Consider the following 23,298-nt stretch of genomic DNA (forward strand, 5'->3'; position numbering starts at 1 on the left):
GGCCTTTCATAGAGTAGCTGTGCTATGGCATTGGGATAGTCAAAAGCAGGATGAGCTGGTCTCCAGTGATCAAGTGATCACATCGTCACCACCAATCAGTCATCAAAACTTGATAACTTTAGTGAGGATGGTAGAAATAAGAAGTGGGGTGGGAAAGGAAACCAATGTTTGTCACTATCCAACTGTGGCATAGTTTTAAATAATAGGAACTTTGGCTCTTTATATAGGATTTGCACTCCTCAGAAGAATATCAGTTCCTTTACGGAGTTTGAGTTCTGCTTTCAGTTAGATCTAGGTAATTTATGTCTCCTTCATAGAAGCACAGATCCCAAGCTACCATATATCATGCATCTCAGCATTTCTGTTCTCAAATCCAAAGCAGCGTTCTCATTTCTACTCCTTTTAATAGGGTCATCAAGTGTTTTGTTTTGTTTTGTTTTGTTTCATTTTGTTTCGTTTTGTTTTTCCATTAAACATTCTCAACAAAACATTATAGTTTACGTCTAAATGCGACATCTCTTAATTTTTCCCTAAAAACATCATTATCATAATCTGCCCATTTGGCAGTCTCCTTAAAACCTTAAAAATAGGAATTTAAACAATATTCTTGGTATCATAGTAAATCAATATATTGAAACAAAACACTTTTACGTGCTTCCAAATTATCCTTTTGTGAAGAAATGTTTAAAAGTAAACCCTGTTTAAAAGTAAACTATGTTTAAAAGTATATATGTGATAAGTAATATTTATTATTCATAGGTCAGGGTTTCAAGGTTGCTGACCAGCCATTAATTACTAACGTACTGTTTCAAATAAAGAAAAATACAGGTTGCACCATTATCAGCAGATGTGTTCATGTTGTGAAACACGGATGCTATATTTAATTAATTGTAAGTAGTACAAATACTTGGCATAAACTCTTGAGACTTAAGATGTGGTGATGTTTTGTGAAAAGCTTTGAAATCCACTGGCACACGCCATTCTTTCATTCAAGACAAATACGTGGGAGAATCAGCAGGAATCCATTCTGGCTTCCAGAGAGTGCCCTGGAGCTGTCCACAGGAAGGTGCTGGAAAAGGCAGTCGCAGATGGTCCAGGTACACAATGATTTCAGCCTGAAATGCAGCAGAATAATCAGACTCATGTTAGAGTATTGCTACTGTGTACCTGACCCGGAAACTGCTTCATGACGGTTGCAAGGCCACCTTCAATGTCCTTTGATAATTATAAAGATGTTTTCTCTACGAAATACAGACAGGATTCAAATAAGACTATGAACCATTTATTTGGTCTCAGAGATATAAATGACATCCCTAAAAGGCACTAGGCTGAATTGCTAAATAAGTGGCATTTTATCCCAGCGTATTTAAGTTCTTTATCAAAGAATGTAAGTTCCGACTTTATGGATTTTCCTAGTATTTCCAACTCCATATTGGAAAAGCAAACATCATTTTAAAAATCAGCTATTTACCCCCAATAGAACTACCCTCCTAGGCAAACTGAAAGGAAAGAGGACAAAAGGATTTGTAGGTTTAGCAATATACAAGAACTGACGTTCAGATCCGTGGTAAAGGTCAGGTGTAATATTCAAAAACAAATTAAAAGACAGCCACTCTATTGGACTCAGAAGATTTCAGCAAGCATTGGGCACCCATGGGCATTGGCTCAAAATGTGTTTATTGTGATCACACCCCAGATGATGCAGCAAGCACTATTAAGGACCCTATTCACTACCATCCTTCTTGCATTATGTATGCAGTTATTGTTTTGCATTATGCACTATCTAAAATGATACAAAAACATTTTGCTGAAAAATAAACCACTGGTTTTATGCTTAACACCAGGATTACAAAATGTGATGTCATGAATTATTCATATGATTCGATTTAATGTAATCATTTTCTCCCCAGTGCTAAGCCTCTGTGAATGGTTGTCCTATGCAGCCACTGTTTTGAAGAACTTAATACTAGGGGGAGAAACACCTGGCATTAACTGACAGTGAATTAGAGTCATTGTCACTTTGGAAAAAAATTGCAATTTAATCTTTGATCTTCTGTACATCCTAATTCCAAGGAGCATTTGTCAGCACTACAAAATGAGCCAACCTTAGAAATTTATAGAAATATTGACCTCAACATTTAGACAGAGACATATATACAAGTAAACACAAAAACATTTGAAATTTGAACTATAGAATGGAATTCATCTTTGTTTCTTTCAAAGCAATAATGGGATATATTTTGAATGTGTTTACACTAATAGCAAATAGATTTTGATACACATTTATAATTTATTTAGATCAAATCTTTCAAAGAAGTACTGACCTTAAGACAAAGCATGTTGAGAAAGATAGATACATCAATGCAACTTAGCCTACAGATTAAAGTAATTTATCTTCAAGGCAGTCCAAAAAAAAAAAAAAAAAAAAAAAAAAAGAAAGAAAAATCAAAACCAAGAGAAAAAGAGTGCTTCTTCTGAATGTTTGAAACTCTATAGAGAAAAGACAAGCATTGGCTTAAGACTCATAGATAGAAGCGACTTTTAAAAATCAGAATCCCCTTCTGGTGGCCTATTTTTAACTTTCAATCCATGTTTTAATATGACAAAGTTATACCAAAATGTTCCCGTTACCCTTAAATTAAAGGAGGCTTCATTCTGAGATTGAATATATGATCATGTTAGTGAGAAAAGCAGCAGAGATCCAGCAAACCTGATTTCTACTCTCAGTGCTTTCAATGCCCAGCTCCTGAGCTTCTAAAAGTGAGGATATCATGTACCGAAGCCCCCTCAGGATGGTGTAGGAAGACTCAAATGGCGTAAAGTGAAGTAAAACATCAAAAACTCCACAAACATGAGGAGTTATTATTTAAAACCCAAAATGTCTATGATCCATACAACTGTAATCTACAGAAGTCTTGGAATGGATAAGTAAAGAGACTTATAGGTCAGACAGGTTAAAAAGAAAAGGAAGGAATTCACTTCATGTGAAACAAGAACAACATGGCAATTTAAGAATTAAATGGTGCCCAAATCTATATGGAAAACTCACCCGTATAATTAGCGACAGGAAGAAAATGTGGACATAGTGTCGGGAAAGATCACAATTACATTCCAGAACAATTTTTCTCTCTCACGGCACCTACCACAGCGTCTTGCACTCAATCGGGTCTCAGCCACTGGGCCTGTTTGATAAAGAAAACAGTTACCGTGGCCAACCCGACAATGTTGAATGTTCCTTTTCTTATAAGATCAATGTAAAATCTGTCAACTGCTCCTCTGTGATAACCAATGTCTGGAAAACTTGAAACTCTGTCTTTCCCAAATAATAACAAATTGACAATGCTCACCACTTTCCCAAGCAGCAATGGGATTTTTTAAGTGGTGGTGATGGTGGGGTAGCAAGGGAAGCAAATCTGTGAATGGAAGCCATTCCTTAAGCTAATGACTTATTCAATTTACTTCTATACCAGACTGTCTTTTCCACTTAATAGCCTAGGTGAAGGCACATTTCTCTCCCCTAAATAAAAATTATTAGGTAGTCTGTCTATTAATCTTAAAAGCAGACTCCAACTAATCTCATTAACACTGTGAACTGGGCCAGAAGAAACAGAGTCATGTGATAAGATCTGCCTTCCTCTCATTTCAAGAGCACCTTGACCTTCTCCAACAGTCGCCATGTACTCTTATCATGGTTCTCAGTGCTTCCCAGGGTGGCCACCTGGTCTCCCAAAAGCCTGTAGGTGCAGGGTGGTCCCCAGAGACAATGGGCTGAGCTTTTCATTTGCTCCCTCACACTCACTCACAGTTTCAAAAAATGATCATGTATTCAAATCCAAAAAATGTTGGTGCTTTAAAAATAAATTCTGGAGAACCAAGAACACCAGAGCCGGTGCTTTAAGCCTCTCGGTGAAGCTACAGTCTAATTACTGCCTGCTGAGTGGCGCAGTTAAACACAATCAGTCAGAAAGCCTTAAAGATACAATATCCCTTTTCACAAACTGTCTGCTTGTCAATTCCAAGTCACCCCCCCTGCTTTAAATCAACCAACCACAGAGCTGTTATGAACAGCAACTGATTTTCCATGCAGTGCTGCAAAACAAAATCACACCGTATCCTATTTTTAATGGCCACAGTTTTTCAACTGCATAACAAGAGTTAGCTGGCACTGCTGAGCTGAACGGTATCAAAAAAATGGGTTCAAGTGGAAATAGCATGGAACCCTTGAAGTGAACAAGTACAGACCCAATTACAAGTGCATTGTGATGCTCAGTACCAATTACATCCAAATAACAGTGGAACAAATTTCCCCTTATTGTAGACATCAACTTCTTTTATTTTTATTCCTCCAGGATACAACTTAATATTTAAAGGGGAAAAGAAAAGGCTGACTCATAAATATTATTTTATTAACACACAGTCTATTTATGCACAAAATCTTTCCTATGATGTCAGCTTAGGGACCTGATACCTGGGTCACCACAGAGAGAAGACTTCTGCTTCTTTCCATAGAGTTCATGGGTTGTCAGGCATTTCACTCAGGAAAATCAGATTTTCTTCCTCGTATATTAATCATTAGAAACTACATTTCCTCAAACAATAGGCTTTTTAATTATTTGAGCCTTAGGGATATAAACAGGCAGTACCAGGATTTTTTTTTTTTCTTTTTAAGGAAACCTGGCCTCATCTCCAAATTAGTGGCTAAGTTAGGCATTCCATGACTTCAGAAAGCTGCCACTTGGGCCCGTGAGGGTTGACATATGACAGGTGCCTTAATAACTAGAAGGAAAAAAAAAGAGAAAAATGGGAAAATAAATGAGGCAAAGAACTGGAAAAGAAGGTGCATATAACAAATTGATCCCTCAAACCTGGGATCAAGATATGGGAAAAGAAGAGGCGAGGAAGACCAAATTAAACACAGCAAACATGTAGTCATTGAATATGTGTTGTGTTTTGTTGACTCTCGGAGAATCAGAGAAACAATGGCCCTTCAATGGCATCCTAGCTAACCCTGGGCCACACTCTACCCCAGTGGTCACTCTGCTGGGACATTCTGTCAGGCAGCCAGCTGCCATTTGTTCCGTGGTATTAGCTTCACTTTCAGTTTTTTCCAGGCCAGTGTGGGCACTATGGTGGTAGGACAGTGCCACATCTTCTCAAGGCTGACCACTCAAGTCTTGAGGAATGTAGCAAGAAGGATTAATGATGTCTCCAGGGCTTTATCACACGCTTCAGAGGATGGGACCACAATGTGAGCCAATACATCTTTAGCTGCCCCTTTGCTCTGACTGTTCCTCCTTATCTGGACCCTGAGATGGTGCCTGTGGTCCAATAGTTCTAGCCAGCTTCATATCGTTTGCGCTTTCCTCTTCTCCAATGTTGCGTGTGCTTCGTCTGGAAACATAATAGAACAAAATATCTTATTTGAGGTGCAAGATAAAATTTAAGTTGTTGAAAAGTGTTCATTTGGACTAAAAGATCAAGAGATCTTTTGCCATTGATTGCAAATAAATGTTAGAAAACTATGAACCCTCTGCATAGTTGAACCCTCGTGCAACCCTCTGATTTTAGAGGTGAAGAAACTGAGGCCTCAGGTGAACTTGAATTCTCCGCCAGGTTTCTCGCCAGCAGGCGGCGGCATTACCACCCGCCACAACTGGCCCTGATTCCAAGACTCGTGGTAGCAGTGGGAATGCTATTTATTGTACACAGTGACTCACAAATCTAGGTTATGTGAACTATAAAAAGCCTGATTCAGAACTCCGGAGAGTAAGGAGCTAATACTATTTGAAATATAGGCCATAGATTGCAGTATGAGGATGTTTGTAGATTATTTTTCAAGGCAAAATTATCCAAGCAGCGTTAGATATAGTCGTGCATCCACTAATCAATATCTGTCTGGAACTTTATAACATTAACCAAGATAACCTTTGATGACAATAGCATATATGGTGCTGGTGGGAGGAAGGGAGAATCAGAGGAATGGTTGAGGTGGGGGGAGGGGTGTGAGGTGAGGGGACAGAGTCCTGTAAGGAAAGGAAGAGGGACCCTGAGAAGGGTATGGACCTAGGGGAGGCCAGTGAGGGCAGTGGGAGCCCAGCTCCCAGAGCCACCAGCAACCCAGGACCAAGTCTCTGTCAATCTCTGCTGACTGTCTCTTTGTCCTTCTGGAAGGTCAGGGAGGTTCTGAACCCATTCACTGCCCAATTTCAACATGACCCCCAAATATTAAATGAAGTGCACCTTCAGGACCTATGGATGATTTCAGTCCATCCTGCCTTGCCTCAGATTTCCCCAAGCTTTGTCAACAGCTGACATTCCATTAGACACTGAGAGCTAAAATGACCTAAAATGCAAATGTGTGGATGAGGTAATGGTTAATCAGTGAAATAAAAAATAGAACCAATCCGTCAGACGGAAAAGACTGATGTGCGATCTTTTCCAATTTGGACCCAGGAGAGTGTCTGCAAACAGGAGGAGGAAGGTACTGGATACCTCAGGAGAAATACATTTTAAAAAAGAGGGAGCTGAAAACACAGAGAAAACTTAGAGGACATCACAACTCAGCAGGGGTGTGGAATGAGCCTTAGCATCAAGTGCGTTTTTATCTGCAGCTAAGAAAATGGAGTTTTATCCTCAGATGATTTAGGGAGATTTTGGGGGGGCAGAGAGGGGTGTCTGTAGATGTTATGGGGAGTTTTTTGTTGTTGTTGTTTTGTTTGTCGCTTCCGTTGTTTTTAACATCCCTTGCTTCCTGTAAAGAAATCCCTCCCCCCAGGGAATTCTATCCCTGTAACTATATTGACTTAGTTCTGAAGAACCAGTGCAATTAAAAGACTGTCCTAATGAATAGGCAACAGAATGGTTGTATGTAAAAGATTTCAGCAGTTTATGCTGTGTGCATGAAACAAATCTGAACAAAGTCACAAAAGGCATCAGGACTCCATTAGAATTTGTCAGCTGAGATGCTGGGAATATTTTCCACACCGTGTAGTCACAATGCTCCCTACATTTGGGATTGGGCTGAGAGAGAAAAAAGCTCAGCATATTTTTCTGTACTGGTGGCAGTAAAATGCCTTTTCATTTCAGCTGAGAAATGCCAACCACCAGAGCAAAAAAAAAGCATGTTTACTGCATGAATGGTACTCCTGACCCACCATAGGGACACCTGGGAGAATAAGTGTGTTTGATGTTGTAAACAGGCAGCTGAGCTGAGTGGGTCAGACTGCCAGGCTTCTAACCTGGCTCTGGCCACACACGAGACATGGAACCCTGGGTGGGTAACTTACTCTCTGTGCTTCAATGTCCTCATATGCAGAACAGGACAAAAACAGCCTTTCCTCTAAGACTGTTGTGAAGATTACATAAGTTAATTCACAGAAAACACTCGGGATGTTTTCTTACAGTGCAGTGAGCATTCAGTGAATTTTGTATTATGATGATGATCTAGGTCCATCATTTCCAACCCATGACGGTGTAAAAAAGCTGCATGACTCAGCATATCCCATATTCCATATGATTACATGCTGTCCCATGGATCTGGTCATGCATGGTCAGGGCTGCAGGGTGAGAAGACCTTAACTGTCATCTCCCAAAGAAATGAAGCTCTGCCGTGAGGTGCTGTCCAAACTGTGACAATTCTACAATCTCTTCTGTTAAGGCCAATGATTTCTGAGCACTTGAATAAAAAAGATGACCTCTGGTTAGCCACAGAGGCTAAACACAGTTATGGCTTAAATAAAGGTGTTGTCATTATCACTTACTTTTAAAAACAATATTCCTGATATTCTGACTGCTGCATGCCACTTGTATGTAAACTACCAAGAAAAAGGATTATTTGAAAACTGAAATATTTAACTCCCCACCTACCACAAGCCATCTTAGAAAACTAACAGATGTAGTGGGAGTTGGGCTCTTCGCATGAGTCTAACAGTGAGAAGGTAGGAAGGAAGGAAGGAAGGAAGGAAGGAAGGAAGGAAGGAAGGAAGGAAGGAAGGAAGGAAGGAAGGGGGCACCGACGGTCATTTCCTTAGTCTTGTTGGCTGCCCAGCTTCCAAACCCTCTGCCTAGAGAATCCTGCCCTTATTCAGCACCGCGTGCCATTCTCACAGCTGTGGCGTGGACACGAGACCTAGCCCTGCACCGAGCTTCAACGGGAAGGACTGGACAGCTTCTCGGCAGCATCCAGGCAGCGTTGGTGGCTGTGATCCTAGGGGCAGCTCCAGGCTTCAAGTTCTATGGTGTAGGAAGGCAAGTTCTGGGTTACAGTGCCCGGTGGCAGTGGTTTCCTTCACCAGGAACGTGACTTTGGGCTCCATTCCTGATTGCAAACATTCTCAGCCTGTTCTCTGAGCATTAGTTCTTTGGCCCTGGTGGAAATTTTGTAAGCTACCCAATGCCTTTTAAATAAATTTCTTTTCTTCATACATCAATCACAGTTGAGTTTCTGTTGCTTACAGCTAAGAACTCTGATTGACTGATAGAGTGACCACTGTGGGATTTTTAGAACTAGGTAGTCTCATCAATTTTAAAAAGTATGAATTGAAGTAAAATGACCTAAGCAGTATTCCCTGGACTCTTCTGATGGGGGCACACCTGCAAATTGCATTCATTTCTGGTTTTGAAAAAGATATTGTCAAACTAGAATTTGATCCCAGTGGGGCAAAGCTAGGACAACAGTGCTGGAAAACCTATGATAATAAGGAAGGTACTGGGGTTACCACTTCAGACTGCTGCTTCCAGGCTGGAATGACAGAGTAACTGCAAGCCTCTTTTTCCTTCAAGAATCCAATATGACCCTTTAAATGTTATGTTTCCTGGAGTGAAGGTCTTTGGGATTTCAGCATGGAGTAGCACGTTAGATTAGATTACATCTAAGATCTCTTCCCACTATATGATCTATTCATGCTTTAGAAGACACTGCCTAGGTATGTTTAGAGAATCTTCTAGCAATGTCCACTAGCAATGACTTTGCATCATCAGTGCCACCATCTTATATAAAGGAGGGAGACTATTTGACATCACAGGTAAAATATCATGGGTGTTCCCCATTTTTTCTTTCTTATGTTTTCAAAATTATGGGTGGACTCCATTCAACACCTAGCAGAAAATCAATCAGTACTGTACTGAATACAATTGAATTATGTCCAGGGCTTGATTCAGCCAAGGACATCTTTTCCAATTTCTCAGCTAATTACCCTCAGTGGTTCCCTGACTACATTCACCTTCTTCCTGACCCTAAGTTCATTGGCATTGCTTTAATCACTCCGTTTTCTTGTTCAATCCCCTGCAGACAAGCTCATCTCGGCTTCATCCTGACCCTGGATCACCAGCTTTCTTTGCCAACTTTGTTTTCTTTCCTTCCAATCCATCTAGTCCAACAACCCCGTCATCTCATACAGATGCCCAAGTACCTTTCTCAGGATAGAGGCTCAAGAAATATTTGTTGAATAAATGAATAATTCACTATCTCCTAATGACTTTTTAAAAACACTCATTAGCAAAAAAAAAAAAAAAAGTTTATCATTTTTCTGATGTTTCCTGTATGTTAATGAGCACATATTTTAAACTCTTCTCATAAAAGAAGATTATTAGATTTCAGGGCTTTCAAACATCACTTACATTTGTACTTATTTTTACTCTGGGTCAAAGAACATGCTTAGAGATAAGGCTTAAAAGGCTGTCTGTGGTAAACATTCTATAAACTTTGAAAACGATAGCTCATTTTCAACGCTATTGCTCACGGCTTATCATATTCTTAAAATTATGTGATATAATAATGATAATTAGCATTGCTGTAAGCAAAGCTCACAAATAAATGCCTCTTTCCAGAACACTAAATAAGTGTAGAGGACTGTGCCCTTTATTTAATGAACCAGGACCACTTTGACCTTATATAAAAAGGTACTGATATTAAGTGATTAAGCATGAGACTCTCCCAGTTTGCAGAGTCTTTCACTTTAAACATTTCATCAGAACATTTGGGGAAATAATGCTACTTCCACTTTCCTTACAACTGCCCAGTTGTTTGTTAAGATACAAAGAGCTGGATTCATCAAAGGAATGACAGTAAGTAGCTCTTAAAAATTTTAGCCACTAAAAAAGCATTTCTATTAATTTTTATCTTCCTTCAAATATTAATGAATAGTTCCAGTGATAATTAGCAATTTTCCCTAATTACAGAAAATTGGCACTTCACAAATAACAAACTCTGATATTATCTTTTATTGTGCCAGTTTTCCTATTAATTTGGAAATTCAGCAATTATCACCAGAACTATGTAGGTTAAAGTGTGTCAGATTCTAGATAAACAACTTAAAATACCCAGCAATATGAGGTTCAGTGTCAAGGAAAGTTAAATATCAGCATTCAAAGAAAAAAAATATTAGTGACCACCCATAATGCTACTATGCAAGTTTGTCATATTTCACCCCAGCCCCTGCAGGTGACATCAGATGCAGAATCTGGACAGTTTGACTCATTGTGAGCTCAAAGTAAACAACAACAAAAATGCAAATTCTCAAATTGGAAAATAGCATATATAAAAGTGCTGTTATAGATTCTTAAGTGGACATTAATATTAATTTTCTTCTAAACCCAGCAAAATTGAGGAAGAGAGAATTCTCCAGTATCCTTGTTGGGAGAGAAATCAACAACACATTTATGTACTTATCAATTCCTCTCATGCAAATATTTTTACTGAATGCAAAACAATCTATATATGAACTGTGTTCTTGAGGTTCACCTTGATGTTAAGAAATCAGGAGTTGGAAAAATGCTTATATCTTCATTCATTTTGGCATAGCTTGTTTAATGTTCACCCCAAGCCCATAATTAACTCTGGTTAACACCAGAAATCACAAAATCAACTATTATCTTTTTTTTTTTTTTATCTTAATATCAGGATTACTCTCAACACAATGTCACGTAGTTTTATTTGGAACAGATCTTCAGAAGTTCAACAGCTGAAAGCAAATGCTTGACTAGGCCGCCCAGTTTTCAGAAATCTTTCCTGATCTCAGCAATTCTGAGACCAAAATTCAGGCTACATTTGCATGTCACCAAAATAGCTGGTTTTCTGAAATGTATAAAATTCAGTCAACTGAATCAATCCACAGGAAGCCAACTCAGTTTGACAGGCTTTTTTTTTTTTCATTAAATTGATATGTGGTATGTGTGCTACTCAACCCTCCCTCAAAAAGGAAAAATGAGGTCAGGTGACAAGGGTGATCCGATTTCTATTACCATGATAAATAAAACTAGAGTTTCTAATAATGCCATTTAGAAATTAAGAACAGATTAAAAACCAAACTCTGACTATATTGAGAAATATTGCAATTGATTTTCCACCTTCATGGAGGAAAGACAAGAGAGGAAATGGCCTTAAATGCCAATAAAAGATACTTAAGTTAAACCAAAACAAAATATTCTAGTCTTTGGAGGTTAGGAAACAATGAAATGTATTAGAGAGCGGTAAATAGTAGAAAATGTTTTTTCCTGACATTGTTTCCAATCCACCAGCATTTAGAAGTGAGGGAGATTATTTTCTGTGTCATTTCCCTATGAAGAAAAGAAAATCACAATGGTTCTCCATTTTCCCCTCAGGCCAAGTTCAAATCAAGACCTTGACACCATGTAACCCATTCAAACATGCTTCCCACAGTTCTCGGCACTCCATCCACTCTTCTTTCCCCTCCATAGACTCCACAGCTATTCCTATTCATAGCACCTTCAACCAAGATGACCTCTCTCCTCTTTTCTCTACTAAATCCTGCCACATTTTCAGTCTACCTGTTAAAGTTATATAAAATATATAACCCAATTCTTCATTCAGTTGGACAGCCCAGCTGAACATATCTGAATCCTATCAGCATGTATTGTTCCATTTCAAATCCCACTTTTCTTGAAACTTTTTCTGATAACTGCAAGTAATAACGACCTCTCCTCTCTGACAATCTCATAATATCGCATACATTGTACCATAAGTTTCACACATGAATTTTATGTTGGAATTTTATTATTTCACTAACTAGTACCATTTTCTAATCATTGTAGCACATGAGACATGAATTCCTAATATGATTACAACGTCACTGAGAACAGGAATGAATCTCACATTTCGTTTGTGTCATCCACAGAGACTAGCAAGCACTTGACAGAAGAGGGTAATGATTTAGAGCAAGGTCCTGAAATTGGACCAAAGGTGATTCTAGTACTTTATCCCTGACCACCTAGGTTAGGTTGTACAAGTTGCTAAGCATGTACTAAGTATCATCAGTAAAAGGGACATAATTTCTACCTCAGTTATTTGTTAAGACAATTGAATAAAACAATCTCTAGAAATTCCTAAATGTAATAGAATATAGTGTATAATAGAAAGCTATTATTATTTCATCATTTTCTATGTCTTACATTATAATTTACATTTCTACTATAAATATTTGTGGTCTTACCTAAAAAGCAGAGGATTCAACCTGAAGTGTATTTTTTAAAAAATAAAAACCTAGAAACTCTATTTTATTGTATTTTTAAAAAATAAACACTTACCTCTGGTTTTTCCCTGTAAACCACTTTGTTTTTCCATTCAACCTCTGTTTTCCCTTCATTTAGTATGTGTAGTCACCCTGGTTTGTCTGGAATAGTGGAAAATGCCAGCATAATTAATCAACTTTCTCTAACTGTACTCAGCAATAGAGAACTCACCTTTTTTTCAAGGAAACCTAACACATTTACAAAAATTGATTATCATTAAGCTTATAAAGTAATAGTCAAAAACTTCAAAGAATTAATACTCCAATCATATATTCTGATCACAATTCTATTAAGTCAATAACAAAAAATAAATAAACTTTGAAACAACATATATTTGGAAATTTCAAAGCAATCCTGAGAAAAAAGAACAAAGCCAGAGGTATTACACTTCCTGACTTCAAATTATACTACAAAGTGACAATAATCAAAACAGCATGGAATTGGCAGAAAAACAGACACACAGACCAATGGAACAAAACTGAGAGCCTAGAAATAAACCCACATATATATGGGCAAATAATTTTTGACAAAGGAGCTAAAAACATACAACAGAGAAAAGAAAGCCTTTTAAATAAATAGTGCTGGGAAAATTGGAAAGCCACATGCAAACGAATTAAACTAGACTGCTAGCTGTTACCATCCACAAAAGTTAACTCAAAATATAAGACCCGAAACAATAAAATACATGGAAGAAAATATAGGTACTAAACTTATGGACCTCGGTCTTAGGGAAAATTTTATGAATTTGACTCAAAGGCAAGGGAAATAAAAGCAAAAATAAATGAATGGGACTATATCAAACCAAAGAGTTTCTGCACAGCAAAAGAAACCATCAACAAAACAAAGAGGCAACCGACTGAATGGTAGAAGATATTTGCAAACAACACCTATTAGGGGCTAATATACAAAATATAGAAAGAACCCATACAACTCAGAAATGAACAAACAAAAACCAAATAATCCAATGTAAAAAAATGGGCAGAGGACCTGAACAGACACTTCTCCCAAGAAGACATACAAACAGCCAATAGGTGCATGAAAAGATGCTCAATTCACTAGCTTTCAGGAAAATGCAAATCAAAACCACAATGAGATACCTCCTCAAAACTGTAGCATGGCTATTGTCAACAAGACAAGTAATAACAAGTGTGGAGAGGTTGTGGAGATAAAAGAACCCAAATACACTGCTGGAGGGAAAACAGTATGGAGTTTCCTAAAAAAATTAAGAATAGAGTTACCATATGACCCAGCAATCCCTCTTCTGGGTATCTACCAGAAAATTTTGAAAACATTTATTTGTAAAGATATATATACCCCTATGTTCATTGGAATGTTATTCACATTGGCCAAGATATGGAAACAACCAAAGTGACTTTGATAGATGATTGGATAAGGTAGATGTGGCACATACATACAATGGAACACTATTTGGCCATAAGAAAAGATCAAATACTATTTGCAACAACATGGATGGATATGGGATATAAAACTGAAAGCAACAAACAAATAAATAAGACAAACAAACAAACAAAAACTCATAGACACAGACAATAGTATGGTGGGTACCGGAGGGAAAGGGGAGTGGAGGAGAGCTAGAAAAGAGTAAACGGGGTCAAGTATATGATGATGGAAGGAGATTTGGCTTTGGGTGGTGAACACAAAATGCAATGTACAGATGATGTATTATTATAGAATTGTACACTTGAAATCTATATAATTTTATTAACCAATGTCACCCCAATAAATTTTTTTAAATGTTTAAATATAAAAAAACTATTAAATAACTCATGAGTCAAAGAAGAAATGATGATGGAAATACATGAAATTATCATAATTAAACTGTAACTAGATTTTACAACTGGAAGATAATAACGTATATAGTAACAGTGTCCACGGGAAAATTCAGAGTTTAAATTAGCATATTACAAAAGAGAAAATAATACTAATAAGCATACAATTTTTAAATCTTTAAAGTATAACAAAATATAATACATTTTTAAAGAAAGAAAAATAAAGTTAAAAATATCAATCAGTGAATATAAGAAAAGGAAGATTCAATAGAGATCAACCAAATCACATTTTTAATAAATACCAATAAAGTAGAAAAATCTTGATCTAGGTTGTTCAAGGGAAAAAAAGAAATAATAATGATAAACTGAATTAGAGTTGAAATCGTATAGATATAACACAAATTACAAAGATACTAATGCTTAAGAGAAAATTATGAGATTTTTTTGCCAGTAAATTTGAAACTATTGGTGAAATGAACAAAGTCCAAGACATATATAATGTACAACTGATTTAGGAAGAACGAGAAAGCCTGAAGAGTCCTGTAACTATTAAAGAAGTTGACATGTATATTTAAAATCTTCACGCAAAAAAGTACAGTTATATAGATTAGTTCCACCAAAGTTTAAAGATGAATACCTTTTATATCATGTTTGCTCTCTGAGAAGATAAAAAAGGGGGAACGCTTCCCAACTCATTTGTGAGGTTAGTGTAACCTTCCTTAATATCAGTATGAGAAATGCAAATTACCTGCCAATATCATTTACTGTGTAGATAACCTGTGTGAGTTAAATTTTTATCTTGTATAGTGCAATATCATCGGACAGTGTAGTATTTAAAAATCAAGAATAAGAGTATAACAATATTATCTAAGATTCTGGATATACAACCAATAAAGCTAACAGACACAAAAAGGTCACCTCTGGGGAGTAAGAGTAAAGTTGGTGGGTGGGAGAACTTCTTTATAAGCACTTTTGAACTACTTGACCTATAACCAAAAGATAAATTAAAATGTGTATCTTACCAAAAACAAAAGAATAAAATCTGTGGTTAAAAAGCAAAGATAGCAAATGGAATATAACATTTTCAAGAAGAGAAACGGGTATACCAGGCTGCTTTCTTCACTGTTGGCTGGGACAGGGGTGACCATGGAACCAGGGCCGGACAATTAAGTTTGCAAGCTCATCCTAGAAAAAGTGCTACACACCTTATTGCTGAATATCACTACAGTCACCTTCAAAGTACGCCCCTTGGGAAGCTACGCACCGATGCCAGCACCTAGTCTACAATTCAAAGCAATTTTGGAACTCTTTTTCTGGAATGGCCATCAGAGCTGTCGTCATATTACCCTTGATGTCCTAAATGTCACCAAAATGTCTTCCTTTCAATATGTCCTTTACCTTCAGGTAAAGAAAGAAGTCATTGGAGGCCAGATCAGGTGAGTAGGGAGGGTGTTCCAATACAGCTATTTGTTTACTGGCTAAAAAACCTCACAGACAGTGCCGTGTGAGCTGGTACATTGTCATGATGCAAGAGCCATGAATTGTTGGCGAAAAGTTAAGGATGTCTAACTTTTTCATGCAGCCTTTTCAGGACTTCCAAATGGTAAACTTGGTTAACTGTTTGTCCACTTGGCACAAATTCATAATGAATAACCCCTCTGATATCAAAAAAATGTTAGCAACATCGTTGCAACAAGTTCACGAACTTAATTGTCACACTTCGTATTATAAACATCATGTGGGTCAGTGTTCATATCTGTCATCTTTTTTCAAAATAGCTTTCAAGGTTTTGTCACAAATTATCTCCTTTCCCCATTTTGTTTTATGGTTTTTTAATTACTGGGATTAATTCATACAGTTCCCTCATTTGCATGTAAGTGATAAATATAAATGACCTGATATATGTAAAGTACCTAGAACATGGTGGCTTAGGCTTCAGAACTCACTCACTACTTCTCAATGGAAGATTTCAAGAGTAAAATATAATCAAATTGAATTTTGTAGACTGTAATGAAGCACTGCCATTTAAAAAACAAACAAACAAACAAACAAAACAAATGGCCCTTTATTACTGGAGCCCATAACTGATATTTGCTATTCCAGAATTTTTATTAATACATAATAAGTATTCCATTTTGTTTGCATATCCTCAGAGCACTAGAATGTTAGAATTATTTTAGTATATAAGATTCTGGAAAGCACATTGAGTTTCTGAGGAGTATTTAAGTGAATATCAAATTTGAGAAGCATCCAAATAATTACCATCTATTAAGGATCAAAGACACCATCATTATATTAGGACATTTGAGAAAACAAGGGGTAGGAATTCAGAGTTCTTAATACCTTTGTTCAGATGCTAATCTTACGGTATGCAGTGAAAAAGAAATTTTATTATTCAAACATTAATAAAACATTCTAAATAGCTCTCAGTGTCTTCAATTATGTGTATTTCTGAAAACATTGTTATTGTAGCTATTTTCTGAGCTATAGAGAGCTTTCTTTTTTTTCTTTTTTTTCTTTTTTTTTTTTAGCTACCAAAGCTAACAACACTTTCTTTTTGGCAGGAGATTAGGTAAATCCAATGGGTTCTGGGCAGAAATGATCCCTGCAAATATTTTCTAACATAAAAAAGATACCTCTCTTGCCCATTTATCCTTGTGGTAACAAAGTGATCTTAGTTTCCTTGAAAAATATTTTAAGAACAGCCAAGTTGAGGCTCAGTAGAGGAAGAAATAACATTGTATGTTCACATGTAACACTACAGTTCAAAATAAAACAGCAAATTTTGAAGCCAATACCCACTGGTCAGATGAATGAGGGCAGAAGATCAAAAGTGATGGTCTCCTTTCTTGCTAAAATTTGGCTATTGCGAAGGTTTGGAGGTAAGACATTAAATTCTTTGTTGTAGTTTATGACTGCTGCATAGCGTCCCAGAGACTCATATGTGAAGAAAGCTCATGAAAATAAAATATGCATACAATGCAATATACAGATGATGTATTATAGAATTTTACACATGAAACATACAATTTTATCAATGAATGACATCCCAATAAATTTACTAAATAATAAAATAAAATAAAATAAAAAGGAGACAAATGTGGAAATGTTGAAACACTTCATTTGAGTTTGTTTAAACTACTGGCCAGAGAAGTGATTACACATCTAGAGTTTATTGCAACCTTACGATTCAATGAATAAAGACATTAATGCATATGCTTTAGTTACAAAAGTACTAATAACAGGTGAACAAGACATCAGGATACTTGGCAGAATTTTTCTCATTTCTTCAGGCTTTCTGGAATCATGCAGATGTTGAAATAACCCCTTTGAATCAAGTTTATTCTACTCTCTGACAAGTGATGAGTTAGCATCTCCTTAAGAAGTTTACTTGAAAGAAATTTGATGAAAGATGTGATGTCTTGATCATCTCCTGTATCTTTCAGACTATACACATTTGGCAATGGATGGTAAAGCAGGGTCTTCACAGAGCATGAATCAAGCATCTGTACTATTTTTCACACCCACCTAAAATCTGAGCCCTTTGAAACATATTAAACTAATTTGATAAAACAGCTGATCTCAGTAGATCATAATCTAAAATATGTAGGGAAATAATAATAACTCTGAGAAATAAAAAGAAAGAAAGAAAGAAAACACACTCCCCAAGGCATTAGCATTATACTTGGTTTCCTTCAGTGTCATAGTTTATAAAGTGGGATATCTCTGCTTACACAGAGGTATTTCAATAAAGTTGTTGAAATTCAGATTGTGAACTTCACTAGTCACTTCCTTATGGAATTTTTTATTTATGTGTTCTGCTACAAAGGAGCTTTATTTGTGGAAAAGTGAGTGTGGGGACAGAGCCAGAAGTGCAGTTTCCAGGCTCTCGGCCTCACGTGGAAAGGTGCTGGCTCAGGTAGTAAATGGCCATCAACTGTGATTGGATGGCCATCCGCTGTGGCTAGTTGGCCGTCAGCTATAACTAGTGAGCCATTGGCCACTAATATAACTGCCGTGGCTACACTAGCAGAAAATGGGGGCTAGCAAGAAGATGGTGGCTGAGCTAGCAAGAGCGGATTGCAGCTAGCAAGTGAGGTCGGTTGGCAGGCAGAAAAGCGGACAGCAGGTCACATGACGTGTGAATCCAGCCTCCAGTGAGACTATAATGGTATGACTGCCCTACCTATGGCTCCGTGGGTGTTCCTTTTTGGCCTCACCATGTCCTGCGTTCTTATGCGGGGAGCGGGAGCTGAGACCCCACACGCTGCCCTGCAGGACAGCGAGTGCTGCCTATTTGTAAAGTCCCAAATGGATCTTCTTGTGCCAGAGTGTATTATGCTACCATTACAATTCCATGTCTCTGAGTCCTGAAAACTTTCTGTGTTCAGAAGTTCCTTATTATACTTGTACGCACAGCTCCTCAAGCTTGTGTTTCTAAAATTGCAGTAGATGTACCACCTGGCACATGCAGAACTGTGTCAAGGGAATGAGAATATATAATAAATATGACAACTCCTCCTGGGAAAAAAATTTTACTTGAAAAGTTTGAAGAAGAAAGTTAATTTAAATGAAAATTTAAACATGTTTTACATATATATATATATATATATATATATACATATATATCATGTTTAAATTTTCATTTAAATTAACTTTCTTCTTCAAACTTTTCAAATTATATATATATATATATATATATATATATATATATATATATATATAATGTTAAGTGTGAATTGTTATGCTAAATCCAAAAATTTCAGATAATTTCAAGGGTGTAGAGTTTGAGTTAGTGAATCAGTAAAGATTTTTGTTTGTTTCAAATGGCAGAAAGTGCCCAAGTGGCTTAAACACAAAAGGAATGTATTTGCTTGTACCTGTACAAGTGAAAAGTCCCCGGATGGGACTGGCCCTGGGTGTAGCTTGTCCAGAGGCTCAAAAGATGTCTCTGGTACATTGTTTTCCTTCATCCCATCTCACAATCTTCTCTCAACCATACTGACTTCATTATTATAACCAAAAGATGAGTGCCAAGCTTCAAATTTTGTATCTTCTCTATTTTAAATCACAGTGGAAAAAGCAAGAGCCTCTTTTGTAGAAGTCCCGAGGGGGGGCGGGGGGGAGTCTTTACAGGCTTCAGTTGTGTCACTGAACAAATCACTGTGGCCAATAATAGAACATTCTGATCGGCCAAACTTCACACCCACCTGGAACTTCAGAGAAATCAATACATTGAGAGTGGGGGCATCCCCTCCCCACTAGGTAAATCATGTTAATAGTATGTTAGGTAAATTGTAGTATGTCAATTCCAGAATAAAAATGAATAAGGCCAGGTGACATGCTTCACACACACACACACACACACACACACACACACACACACACTACCCTATGCACACACAATGCTTCCTAGGTTTAGTTCCATGTATCAGGGATACACTGATGGAAAAAATGAGAAACATTCCAGTACAACTTTACTCAGGATTGTAAGTTTGTAGAACCTAGCACCGCTCACTGGTAATAAGGCTAGAAGTACCCAGCTGAGAGGCTTTAGGGTTGGGCAGCGGCACACTAGAGGTTCCTGATTTCAATGAGTACCTGCCTCACCTAATGAGTTGCTGACTGGAGGTAAACCTAGCTGACTTAGCATAGGCAGAGCTGGACAAGTGTTTGCAGTATGAGAGGCTTTTTTTGAACCTGTCTTCAAGGTTGGCCAAGACAGTGGCAAAGAGTACAATGAACCATAATAATGACACTGCAGAAACCTATAAAACACAAGATGATCAGTGCTGAGGTCAGAAAGCATCTGATCCTCTGGGCAAACCACACAGCTGGGGAATTCCTCGCCAATGAACTTCATTTCTCTTACAACTTCAGTAGTAGCAGGATTTGTCACATGGGATAGCACTGCACCATAGTCTCCCACACCCCCTTTTCCCAAAGAGCAGAAATCCTGCTCTGCCTCAAGAGCTTATATTGAGAATATAGGTATGTAATTCATTGGCTACTTGTTACGTGTAAGCCAGGTAGTGGATATTGCTAGTTGTCTATCCATTATCCATTCTCCTCTTCTCCTTTCAGGAGAGAATCCAGATTTTGTTTAGGGGACCAGTCTGCCCAGAAAAATAAGCCCTCAATGGTCCAACATCAATCATATATAAGGGTGGCCTAGGAGCACACTTCTGGCCAGTGAGATGTAAGCAGAAGGTGTCTGTGGATTTCGGAAAATATTTTGATAGTGCGACCCCTTCATTTTTCCCACTTCTATGACTGCCTGACACACAGGTTGAGCGGAAGCAGCCATCTGTGACCGTGCAGTGACAAGCGTGAGGGTGAACACACACTAAGGATGGTACAGGGGAGGAAAGAGCCTGGAACAATAAAAGAATATGCTGGACAACTCTGGGTCCAGGCTTAATTGTTATATGAAAACAGTAACATATACAGAGGGCGCCAAAAAAATGAATACACATTTGAAGAAAGGAAAAAACTGTATTAATATATATCATTAACAAAAGATGAATACAAGTCACGTTTGACTTCTGCATTTACAAGAGGTGCTCAAAGTTTTTACCCTCAGCATCAGATACTTCTGATTATGACAAACTACTGCTTGAGCAATGTTGACCAAAGTGTCAACATCTCTTAAAATGTGTATACAATTTTTTGGCACCCCCAGTATTGTGTTAAGCTACTATTAATACATTTGAGTTCCCTTCTGCTGCAAGCAGCCAAACATGTTCTTAACTAATAAAGACCGCTTTTCAAAATTCTGCAAAGTCTATTGATTTCTCATAACAATAGCAGAATATTTGCCCCAAATAATTCATTCCACAGGAAGTTCACCCTGTAAAAGTTCTACCTACTTCTTCAAGGCCAGGTTAACAGCGGCATTTTGGACAAGTCCTTAACCTTTCTAAAACTCACTTTCTCCACCTCTAAAGTGGGATGAAAATATCACCTACTTCATAAGGTTGCTATGAGGATTAACTGAAATAATTTGTAAACATTTCTTGGCAAAAAATAAGCACTAAAACAAGTGAATCCATTGTTGTTTTTTTTTTAATTGTATAATCTTGACTGGAAACGACCATATCAAAGGCACATTGTAAAGTACTAATAGACATTAATTAATGAATAGCTAACAGTGGTTCTCTAGTTGCTGGGATTACGTTTTCCTCTTCTGAATTTTATAAATTTTGTTGAATAAACACATTGATTATTTTATAATGAAAAATCAGTTTTATAAAAAAAGAAACCTAAATGAGAGCTGGTGCTATATATTAAATATAAGAAAACTGTTTATTTTATTTTATTTTTTAATTAAATTTATTAGAATGACATTTGTTAGTAAAATTATATAGGTCTCAAGTGTATATTTCTATAATACATCATCTATATATTGTATTGTGAAAACCCTTATAATTAAAACCCAAACCTTATAATGTACATCTTCCCAGGTACCTCCTGACAATTGTATATTGATTACTTGTTTACAAGTACTATTATAAGCACTTCACATATTAACTTATTTAACTCATCCAATGCCCTTAGGATATGGGTACTATTAAAACCTCTTTTTATATAGTTAAGGATACTGAGGCACTATGAAGTAAGACAACCTGCCATGGCTTCAGTTGCTGGCCTGGGATCCAACCCTGACAATCTCCTCTGTGTTCCAGAATTTTAGCCCTTATTCTCTGCTACCATATGAGGACTCATATATGACCATGGTCCAAGATGGTTCATAATAAGTAAACTTTTTTCAAATAAATTATCTACAACAAATGTTGATCTGTTCCTTTCCCTTATAACAGTTCTACAATAAAAGCATCTATGTATTTTTTTGACACTGCAAGTATGATTAGTGGCATTGAGCTTCTTTTCATATGTCTATTGGCCATTTGTATGTCCTTTTTTGAAAAATTTCTATTCAGGTATAAAATCAAAATTGATAAAAGACTTAAGTAAGACCCAAAACCATAAAACTCCTAGAGGAAAACATAGGTAGTAAACTTTCTGACATTGCTGTTAGTAATATTTTTTTTCTGAAGTTATCTCCTTGGGCAAGGAAAACAAAAAATAAGCATTCATTTTAAAAGTTAGTTGAACTGTGATTTTAAAAAATTTTCTTGTAGTTCAGCTTACTTATTCAAACCAGTTTAGATTTTGTAAAAAATATATATATATATATATCAAAGTCAGTAATAATTTGGATTATGATGTTCACCCCTCCTTTCAATCCCAAATCCCTATTAATCAATATATTATATTATATTATATTATATTATATTATATTATATTATATTATATTATATTATATTACTTATTGTATTTATGGTATTATATTACATATTATACAATACACATATTACATAATAACATACATTTAAAGTATAAATTTATAATTGATTTGGGGCTCTATTTAAAAGACTGAGAATGTTAGAATGAGGGGGAAAATGTAATGATGCCTGTGTGAATACAAACACATATGCATGTATACATATATACACACAAACAAATTTTAACAATAAGCTATTTGAAAAAGGCATACCTAAACCACAGCACCAGAAGTTTAAAAATAAACATGTATTCTACAAATAAAGTAAGTGTAACAATAATATTATCTGACATATAATTCAAGGTGACAAGTATTACACAGGACAAAGATGAATATCTCATATTGCCAACACTGTGTCATCCATTATAAAGAAATAACAGTTTTGAACTTTTATGAACCTCACAGCATAGCTTTGAAACATATGAATATAATAGAAAAAAAATGTATAAAAAAAGTAATGGAAAAATATACATAAAGATTTATTATACCTTTTTCAAAAATCAACTAATCAAGGAGAAATCAAAAGATATCTTGAGACAAATGAAAATGAAAACACGACAACCCAAAATCTATGGGATACAGTGAAAGGGGTCCAAAGAGAGAAATTCATAGCATCGCAGGCCTACCTAAAGAAAC

At 36.6% G+C, this 23,298-nt stretch overlaps 1 long non-coding RNA gene across 2 annotated transcripts in view; it reads right to left on the reverse strand.

Annotated features, from left to right (window-relative positions):
• Window positions 1-840: 840 nt before the first annotated feature.
• LOC109459784 (uncharacterized) overlaps window positions 841-23,298 on the reverse strand; it is an 83,884-nt gene continuing 61,426 nt past the window's right edge. For both annotated transcript variants that reach the window (XR_002139438.2, XR_012491776.1), the window contains 3 exons: window positions 12,544-12,629; window positions 3,050-5,391; window positions 841-1,115 (listed from right to left, as the gene is read on the reverse strand). This is a non-coding gene — a long non-coding RNA (uncharacterized LOC109459784). The remainder of the gene's footprint in view (window positions 1,116-3,049; window positions 5,392-12,543; window positions 12,630-23,298) is intronic.

Source organism: Rhinolophus sinicus, linkage group LG14 (assembly GCF_036562045.2).
Source record: "Rhinolophus sinicus isolate RSC01 linkage group LG14, ASM3656204v1, whole genome shotgun sequence".
In the NCBI taxonomy this organism is placed as follows: Eukaryota; Metazoa; Chordata; class Mammalia; order Chiroptera; family Rhinolophidae; genus Rhinolophus; species Rhinolophus sinicus.